Source organism: Halichoerus grypus, chromosome X (assembly GCF_964656455.1).
Source record: "Halichoerus grypus chromosome X, mHalGry1.hap1.1, whole genome shotgun sequence".
Taxonomy (NCBI): domain Eukaryota; kingdom Metazoa; phylum Chordata; class Mammalia; order Carnivora; family Phocidae; genus Halichoerus; species Halichoerus grypus.
In genome coordinates, this window is record NC_135727.1 from 62,881,583 (window position 1) to 62,891,980 (window position 10,398).

Consider the following 10,398-nt stretch of genomic DNA (forward strand, 5'->3'; position numbering starts at 1 on the left):
ACTGCCAAAACAAACAAAAACAAAACAAAATGATAAAACACAACAGAAGATAGTGAGACAGGGAAAGAACAAGAGACTGATAAGACACAGGAAACAATAAACAGAATCTTAATTTTAAATGCTTCTCTATCAATAATGACTGTGAATGAAAAAAAATTGCTCAATTAAAAGACATAGATTGGCTGAATAGTTTTTAAAAAGCAAAATCTGATTACATAATGTTAACAAAAGACTCACTTTAGAATTAAGAACACATAGTCTTAAAATGAGGGATGGAAAAAGCTATTCTATGCAAATGGTAAGCAAAAGAAAATATTGGTGGCCATACCAATTTATGCCAGACAAGAGAGAAGTTAAGTAAAAAGCTGTCACAACAGATAAAGAATGACATTATGTGATGATTAAAGGGCCATTCACCAGGAAAACATAACAATTATAAATATGTATGAACCAACATCAGTGCACCTAAATATACAAAGAAAACTTTGATAGAACTGAGGTATAAGTAGATAGCAATATAGTAATACTAATACACCTCAATACTCTACATAAAACAATGGATAGAGGATCTAGAGAGAAAATCAATCAGGAAAGAGAAGATGTAAACAACACTAAAGACCAAATGAAACTAACAGACATATACAGAACATTGCACTGAACAGCATATTCTTAAGTATAAATAGAACATTTCTCCTGGACAACTATAAGAAAATTGTAATTGTACCAAGTAATTTCTTGATCACAATATAATGGAAGGAGGCAAGAGGAGCAGGAAGATGGTAACAGAGTAGGACTATAGGCTCACCTCAACCCATGAAAACAACTAGATAACTATCAAATTATCCTAAATACACCAGAAATTGACTCAAAGACTGACAAACTCCACACGGAAAGGGAGAGAGGAAGCCACATCAAAGAAGGTAGGAAGTGTGAGGACGTGGTTTAGGGGAGAAACAGATTGTGGCTGCTGCAGAGAGGAGGAACCCGTGTATGCAAAGAAAGGTGAGAGAGAGTAATACACAAGAATGTTTCCCCAAAGCTACTGGCTTGGAAAACAAGAGGGGCTGAATTGAAAACCAGTGGGGCTCAAAGCCTGGAGTTTTAAAGGTCAGGGGGCTTGGCCAGAATAGAGCTCAGATGACACTGCACTGCTCCTGGAGAGAAAGCAGACAAACAATCATGGGCACAGCATGGAGATAACAATATGAAGAGCATGTGGGGCACACAGCAGGAGATTATTTGTTCTAATCAGAGTGCTTCTGAGAGTCAGCATTCATGGAAACACCTCTCCAGGAACAAAGAAGCTGGCCAGTACCATTTCCCTCACCAGCAACTCCACATAAACACAGAGCCACCTGCAGGAAGCAGTTCAGTGCTAACACTGGCTGCCTAACCTGCTGACACCAAACCCCATACACCTGCACTCTACTGGAGCTGCCCTTCTCATTCACCCTTGCCTCAGTCCAAGCACTGCAGGCTCTTCTCTCAGAAGACCAGCACAAACTCCTGCCCACAACACAACTCCTAGCCAGAGAGGTTTTCTCTTAAGATTTTATTTATTTATTTATTTGACAGAGAGAGAGAGACAGCTAGAGAGGGAACACAAGCAGGGGGAGTGGGAGAGGGAGAAGCAGACTCCCTGCTGAGCAGGGAGCCCAATTCGGGGCTTGATCCCAGGACTGTGAGATCATGACTGGAGCTGAAGGCAGATGCTTAATGATTGAGCCACCCAGGCAGCCCACCAACCAGAGAGTTTTGCAGGGCCTCAGTTCCAGTGCAGGAGGTGGCAGGTCTCATTTCAAAAGAAGACCAGAGCATACCTAGTTAAAACTTGCCACATTCAGTCCAGGGACAAAACATGGCCCACAGCAAGCAAGGGGAGCATCTGCGGATAATGGGCTTGAAGGATAGAGCATCCAGAACACAACAGCAGAATGCACACAGCACATACCAGAGGCACTCCCTGAAGTCCCAGGCCCTGAACATTAAGTGATCTCTTCTTTATAAAGCCATTACTTTCAGGAACAGGAGACATAACCGGCTTTTCTAACACAAAAAAAGAAGGCAGAGACTTAGGCAAAATGCCAAGACAGAGGAATTTAACCCAGATGAAAGAAAAAGATAAGGCCACAATCAGAGATCTAAGCAAAACAGATATAAATAACATGTATGATGGAGAAATTGAAACAGTGCTCATAAGGATACTCACTGGGATTGAGAAAAGAATAGAAGACATCAGGGAGACCCATACCACAGAGATACAAGAGTTAAAAAAGAATCAATAAAAGATGATGAGTGCAATAAACAAAATTGGAAACAGGCTTGATGCAAAGAGCAGCAGGCTGGAAGAAGCAGAAGAATGAAATAATGACCTAGAAGACAAAGCAATAGAAAGCAGTGAAGCTGAACAAAAGAGAGAAAAAAGAATTATGGAACATGAGAAGAGACTTAGGGAAATCAGTGACTCCATCAAGCATAATAAAATTCTTATTATAGGAGACACAGAAGAAAGAGAAGAAAGGGGGCAGAAAATTTATTTGAGGAAATATTAGCTGAAAACGTCCCCAGTTTGCAGAAGGAAACAGACATCTACAACCAGGAGGCACAGAAAACTCCATTCAAAACCAACAAAAGCAGACCAACACCAAGACATATTGTTATGAAATTTGCAAAATATAATAATAAAGACAAAAATATTAAAAGCAGCAAGACAAAAGTAGTTCTTAACTTACAAGGGAAGACCAATAAGGCTAGCATCAAGATGTAAGTAGCATGATATATTCAATGTGCTGAATGGGAAAAATCTGGAGCCAAGAATATTCTATCCAGCAAGACTATCATTCAGAAGAGAAGAGATAAAGAATTTCCCAGAAAAACAAAAACTAAAGGAGTTGTGACCACTCTCCAAGCCCTGCAAGATATATTAAAGGCGACTCTTTCAGTGCAAAGGGAGACCCAAATTGACAAGGACAAGAAAGGATCAGAGAATTTCTCCTGAAACAACAAAATAAGTAATAAAATGGCAATAAATACATATCTATCAATAATTACTTTGAATGTAAATGAGCTAAATGCTCCAATCAAAAAACACAGGGTGTCAGAATGTATATACAAAAAAAGACCCAATTATATGTTGCCTAGAAGAGACTCATTTTAGACCTAGACACCTTGAAAGTGAAGGAGTGGAGAAATATCTATCATGCAAATGTATGACAAAAGAAAGCCTGAGTAGCAATACTTATAAGACACAATCTAGACTTCAAAACAAATAATAAGAGGCACAAAAGGCCACCATATTTTAATAAAGGACAATTCGACAAGAAGATATAAGAATTGTAAATACTTATGCACCCAACATGGGACCACCCAGATATACAAAGCAATTAATAACAAACATAAAGGTAATCATTGCTAATAACACAATAATAGTAGGAGACTTTAACATCCCACTTACGTCAATGGGCAAATCATCTAAACAGAAAATAAGCAAGGAAACGGTGTCTTTGGGTTTTTTGTTTTGATTTGTTTTTCAGTTTTATTTAAATTCAAGTTATTTAACAAATAGTGTATTATTAATTTTGGGATAGAATTTAGTTAATCATCAGTTGCATATAACATCCAGCACTCATTACATCAAGTTCCCTACTTAATTCCCATCACCCAATTAACACATCCCCCCACCCAGTTCCCCTCCAGCAACCCTCAGTTTGTTCTCTATAGTTAAGAGTCTCTTATGGTTTATCTCCCTTATTTTATCTTATTTTCCTTTTCTTTTTTTTTTAAATTTAAAGTCGATTAGCCAACATGTAGTACATCATTAGTTTCAGATGTAGAGTTCAATAATTCATCAGTTCCATTTAACACTCAGTGCTCATCACATAACATGCCCTCCTGAATGCCCATCACCCAATTACACCATCCCCTCACCCACCTCCCATCCTGCAACCTTCAGTTTGTTCTCTATAATTAAGAGTCTTTCATGGTTTGTCTCCCTCTCTGATTAACCAAAGAGGTAAATGATCTATACTCTAAAAACTACAGAACACTTATGAGAGAAATTGAGGAAGACACAAAAAAATAGAAAAATATTCCATGCTCATGGATTGAAAGAATAAATATTGTTAAAATATTTTTGCTACCCAGTGCAATCTTCACATTCAAAGCAATCTCTAACAAAATGCCATCAACATTTTTCACAGAGCTGGAACAAATAATCCTAAAATTGTATGGAAACAGAAAAGACCCCCAAAAGCCAGAGGAATGTTGAAAAAGAAAACCAAAGCTGGTGGCATCACAATGCCTGACTTCAAGCTACATAACAAAGCTGTAATCATCAAGACAATATGGTACTGGCACAGAAACAGACACATAGATCAGTGGAACAGAATAGAGAACCCAGAAATGGACCCTCAACTCTATGGTAAACTAATCTTTGACAAAGCGGGAAAGAATATCCAATGGAATAAAAGACAGTCTCTTCAACAAATGGTGCTGGGAACACTGGACAGCCACATGCAGAAGAATGAAACTGGACCATTTCCTTAAACCATACACAAAGATAAACTCAAAATGGATGAAAGACTTAAATGTGAGAAGGAATCCATCAGAATCCTAGAGGAGAATATAAGTAGCAACCCCTTTGACCTCGGCCACAGCAAATTCTTGCTAGACACGTCTCCAAAGTCAAGGGAAACAAGCAAAAAGGATCTTTTGGGACATAACCAAGATAAGAAGCTTCTGTAGAGCAAAGGAAACAGTCAACTATACTAAAAGACAACCTATGGAATGGGAGAAGATATTTGCAAAGTTCTTATCAGATAAAGGGCTAGTATCCATGATCTATAATGTATTTTTCAAACTCAAAATGCAACAAAACAAATAATCCAGTCAAGAAATGGGCAGAAGTCATGAACAGACATTTCTCCAAAGAAGACCTACAAATGGCTAACAGACACACGAAAAAAATGTTCCAAACCCCTGAGAATCAGGGAAATATAAATCAAAACCATGATGAGATACCACCTCATACTGGTCAGAATGGCTAAAATTAACAAGTCAGAAAGCAACAAATGTTCGTGAAGATGTGGAGGAAGGGAACTCTCTTACACTGTTGTTGGGAATGCAAGCTGGTACAGCTACTGTGGAAAACAGTATGGAGGTTCCTCAAGAAGGTAAAAATAGAGCTACCGTATGACCCAGCAATTGCACTACAAGGTATTTACCCCAAAGATACAAATGTAATGACCCGAAAGGACACATGCCCCAATGTTTATGGCAGCAAAGTCCACTATAGCCAAACTATGGAAAGAGCTGAGATGTACATCAACAGATGAATCTATAAAAAAAATGTGACACACACACACACACACACATACACACACACAATGGAGATATATATATAAACTCACAATGTGGGATATACATATACATATATACAATGTATACATAATTACATAATACAGTATACATAATATACATATATACATATACATATACATACACACACACACACACACACAATGGAATATTACTCAGCCATCAGAAAGGATGAATACTTACCATTCATATCGACGAGGATGGAGCTGGAGTGTATTATGCTGAATGAAATAAGTCAATCAGAGAAAGAATCATCATATGGTTTCAATCATATGTGGAATATAAGAAACAACACAGAAGATCATAGGGAAGGGAGGGAAACTTGAATGGGAATTAATCAGAGAGGGAGACAAACCATGAAAGACTCTTAATTATAGGGAACAAACTGAAGGTTGCAGGATGGGAGGTGGGTGAGGGGATGGTGTAATTGGGTGATGGGCATTCAGGAGGGCACGTTATGTGATGAGCACTGAGTGTTAAATGGAACTGATGAATTATTGAACTCTACATCTGAAACTAATGATGTACTACATGTTGGCTAATCGACTTTAAATTAAAAAAAAAAAGAAAAGGAAAATAGGATAAAATAAGGGAGATAAACCATAAGAGACTCTTAACTATAGAGAACAAACTGAGGGTTGCTGGAGGGGAACTGGGTGGGGGGATGTGTTAATTGGGTGATGGGAATTAAGTAGGGAACTTGATGTAATGAGTGCTGGATGTTATATGCAACTGATGATTAACTAAATTCTATCCCAAAATTAATAATACACTATTTGTTAAATAACTTGAATTTAAATAAAACTGAAAAACAAATCAAAACAAAAAACCCAAAGACACCGTTTCCTTGCTTATTTTCTGTTTAGATGATTTGCCCATTGACGTAAGTGGGATGTTAAAGTCTCCTACTATTATTGTGTTATTAGCAATGATTACCTTTATGTTTGTTATTAATTGCTTTGTATATCTGGGTGGTCCCATGTTGGGTGCATAAGTATTTACAATTCTTATATCTTCTTGTCGAATTGTCCTTTATTAAAATATGGTGGCCTTTTGTGCCTCTTATTATTTGTTTTGAAGTCTAGATTGTGTCTTATAAGTATTGCTACTCAGGCTTTCTTTTGTCATACATTTGCATGATAGATATTTCTCCACTCCCTCACTTTCCTAGTCATCTTATGGTTTTTGTTGCAATTGTAAATGGGATTGACTCCTTAATTTCTTTTTCTTCTGTCTCATTGTTAATATATAGAAATGGAACCGACTTCTGTACATTGATTTCGTATACTGCCACTTGGCTGAATTCCTATATGAGTTCTAGCAATTTGGGAATGGAGTCATTTGGGTTTTCCACCTATAGTATCATCTCATCTGTGAAGAGTGAGAGTTTGACTTTTTGCCAATTTGAATGCCTTTTATTTCTTTTTGTTGTCTGATTTCTGAGGCTAGAATTTCTAGTACTATGTTGAACAACAGTGGTGAGAGTGGGCATCCCTGTCTTGTTCCTGATCTTAGGGGAAAAGTTCTCAGTTTTTCCCCATTGAGAATGATTATCACTGTGGGCTTTTTGTATATGGCTTTTATGATATTGAGGTATGATCCCTCCATCTCTACACTGTGAAGAGTTTTAATTGAGAAAGGATGCTGTATTTTGTCAAATGCTTTCTCTGCATCAATTGAGAGGACCATAGGGTTCTTGTCCTTTCTTTTATTAATGTGATGTATCACATTGATTGATTTGCGAATGTTGAACCACACTTGCAGCCCAAGCAATAAATCCCATTTGCTCATGGTGAATAATCCTTCTAATGTAGTGTTGGATCCTATTGGCTAATATCTTCATCTCTCACTACAGTCTTTCATTTAAAATCTAATTTGCCTGATATAAGGATTGTTACTCCCAGCTTTCTTTTGATGTCCATTTGCAGGATAAATGGTTCTCTAACACCCCACCAAAAGTCTGGAGGTGTCTTTGGGTCTAAAGTGAATCTCTTTTAGTTGGCATATGGATGGGTCTTTTTTTTTTTTTTTTTTTTTTTTTTTATCCAATCTGATACCCTTGTGTTTTGATTGGAGCATTTATCCCATTTACATTCAGAGAAATTATTGAAAGATATGAAGTTAGTGCCATTATATTACCTATAAAATCACTATTTCTTTGTATAGTCTCTGTTCCTTTCTGGTTTATGTTACTTTTCAGCTCTCTCTTCAGTTAAAGGATCTCCTTCAACATTTATTGCAAGGCTGGTTTAGTAATCACAAATTCTTTTAGTTTCTGTTTGTCCTGGAAGCTCTTTATCTTTCCTTCCTTTCTTAATGATAGCTTTGTGGGATAAAGTATTCTTGGCTGCATATTTTTCTCATTTAGTACCCTGAATATATCATGCCAGCTGTTTCTGACCTGCTAGGTTTCTATGGATAGGTCTGCTGCCAGTGTAAGTTTCCTACCCTTGTAGGTTAAGGACCTTTTGTCTCGAACTACTTTCAGGATTTTCTCTTTATCTCTGAGATTTGCTACCTTCACTATTATATGTTAGGGTGTTGATCTTTTTTTTTTTTTTTTTGAGGGGGGTTCTCTGTGCCTCCTGGACTTGAATGCCTATTTCTTTCCCCAGATTAGGGAAGCCCTCAGGTATAATATGCTCCAATATACCTTCTGCCCCTCTCTCTGTGTGTCTTTCCTCAACCTCTGGGATAAGGAAATAGTTATTTCTAATATTAATTCTAATATTATTTTGCTTTTTGCTATTGCTGATCTCTCGAGTCCTCCCATCATGGTGAAGTAATTGTTTATCTCTCTTTTGCTCAGTTTCATTATTCTCCATAATTTAATCTTCTATATCACTTATTCTCTCTTCTGCCTCATTTTTCCTAAAAGTAAGAGCCTCCATTGTTTGCATCTCAGTAATACCCTTTTTTATTTCAACCTGATTAGATCTTAGTTCTCTTATTTCTCCAGAAAAGAATTCTCTAGTGTCTTCTATGTTTTTTTCAAGCCCAGCTAGTATCTTTATAATCATTGTTCTGAATTCCAGCTCCAACATATTACCAATATCCATATTTATTAAGTCTCTGGCACTGAGTACTGCCTCTTGTTCTTTTTTCTGGGAATTTTTCCTTCTGGTCATTTTTTCCAAAGAAGAATAGATGAACAGGAGAACAAAAAGAAATAAAAACTAAAAAGTAATGAATAAAAAGTAAAAAAAAATAAAAATGTCAACCATGACCCCAGCAAAATATACACTAGGTAAATCAGAAGAGATCAGAAACCAAAAAAGAAAAAAAAGGGAAAAAAGAGAGAATAAAATCAAACAGGTAGACTAACAGGGCGATACACTTGTTCTTGGTTGTATTTTGGTCTGTTTGTTAGAAGACACTTCATCCCAAAATTGTAAAGAAAGAAAAACTTATATATATACAAAAATAAAATTGAATACAGTGAAAGGAAGCAAAAAATGAAGAATATATCTATAAAATGTAAATGTAAAAATGAAAATTTAAAAATACACTTAAAGCATTGATAAAAGAAGAAGCTATTTCAAAAGGGAAAAAAGAAAAACAAAGAAAATTTTAAACTGAAAGATTAAAGAATCATGAGAAAAAAATGAGTTCTATATACTATTTTTCCCTAGCTCAGGAGATTTTCAATTCTGTATGATCCATAAATTTGGTATTAGCCTGATGTTCCTGCTGGTCTTCTGGGGGAGGGGCTTGTTGCATGGATTCTCAGGTGTCTTTGCCTGGGTGGAGTTGCACTGACCCTTGCCAGGGGCCTAGCTCAGTGTAAGCTGCTTGGGGTTACTCTATGTGGCTTTTGATCCCTGAAGGCTTTTCACACCCTTTTAGAGGATGAATAAAAAATAAAAATGGTGGCGCCCCACCTGATCTCCATCCTTGGAGCTGAACGATGGTGGCCCCCATGCTTCAGCGCACCCTCATGGAAAAGCGATCAGTTTTTCATGCACCAAACTCCACAGATTCATGCTGTACACACCCACACCAATTCTCCCAGGGGATGGAGGGGGGTCTCACCCTGACCCCGCTGCTTTCTGGTCCCCTGATCCAGGAGCAGTTGCCCAATTGTGCACACACCCACACCAATCCTCCCGTGGGAGGAGCAGGGACTCATAGCGGTTTTGCTGCTTACTGAGCCCCTGTTTGGAGAGTGATTTCCAGATGGTGTCACAGTTCACAATTTATGGCAACACCCATCTGAGAGGTCACTCTGGGGCTCCCTAATTATATCCTGTTTCCCTGTCCCAGTGCTTGGAAACTCTGCACGCTCAGGCACTCCCATTCTTTCTGTGACCCTGGGGATCCTGAGACCACATGGTCTGAACTGTTTCTGCCCTGATTTGCCATCTGAGCACCTTTCAGGCAGGGACATCACTCACAGGAGCAGACTTCTAAAAGTTCAGATTTTGCACTCCACTGCTGTATCACTTTTGGGTAGCTGGCTTCCAGAGGCTCCCTCCGCTGGGGATTATCTTCTGATATATCCCCTCAGACTCATGTCTCTGCACCTCCTACCTTGCAAAAACTGTTCAATTTTCTACTTGTAGAATTGCAGCAATTGTTTTCTTAGATCTCATGTTGAATTCACAGGTGTTCAGAATGATTAGATAGATATCTAGCTGAATTCAAGAGACCAGATGAAATGAGGGTCCCCTACTCTTCCACCTTCTTCCAGTCTCCTATGCTATTTTATTGTTCCTTCCTTTTTATTATTCCTTCCCTTCCCCTATGTTCATCAGTTTTGTTTCTTAAATTCCAAATATGGGTGAAATCATATGGTATTTGTCTTTCTCTGACTGACTTATTCCTCTGAGCATAATATACTCTAGATGCATCCATATATTGAAAATGACAAGATTTCATTCTTTTTGATGACTGAGTAATATTCCATCATATATATATACCACATCTTCTTCATCCATTCAACTGTCTATGGATATTTGGGCTCTTTCCATAGTTTGGCTATTGAGGACATTGCTGCTATAAACATTGGGGTGCAGGTGCCCT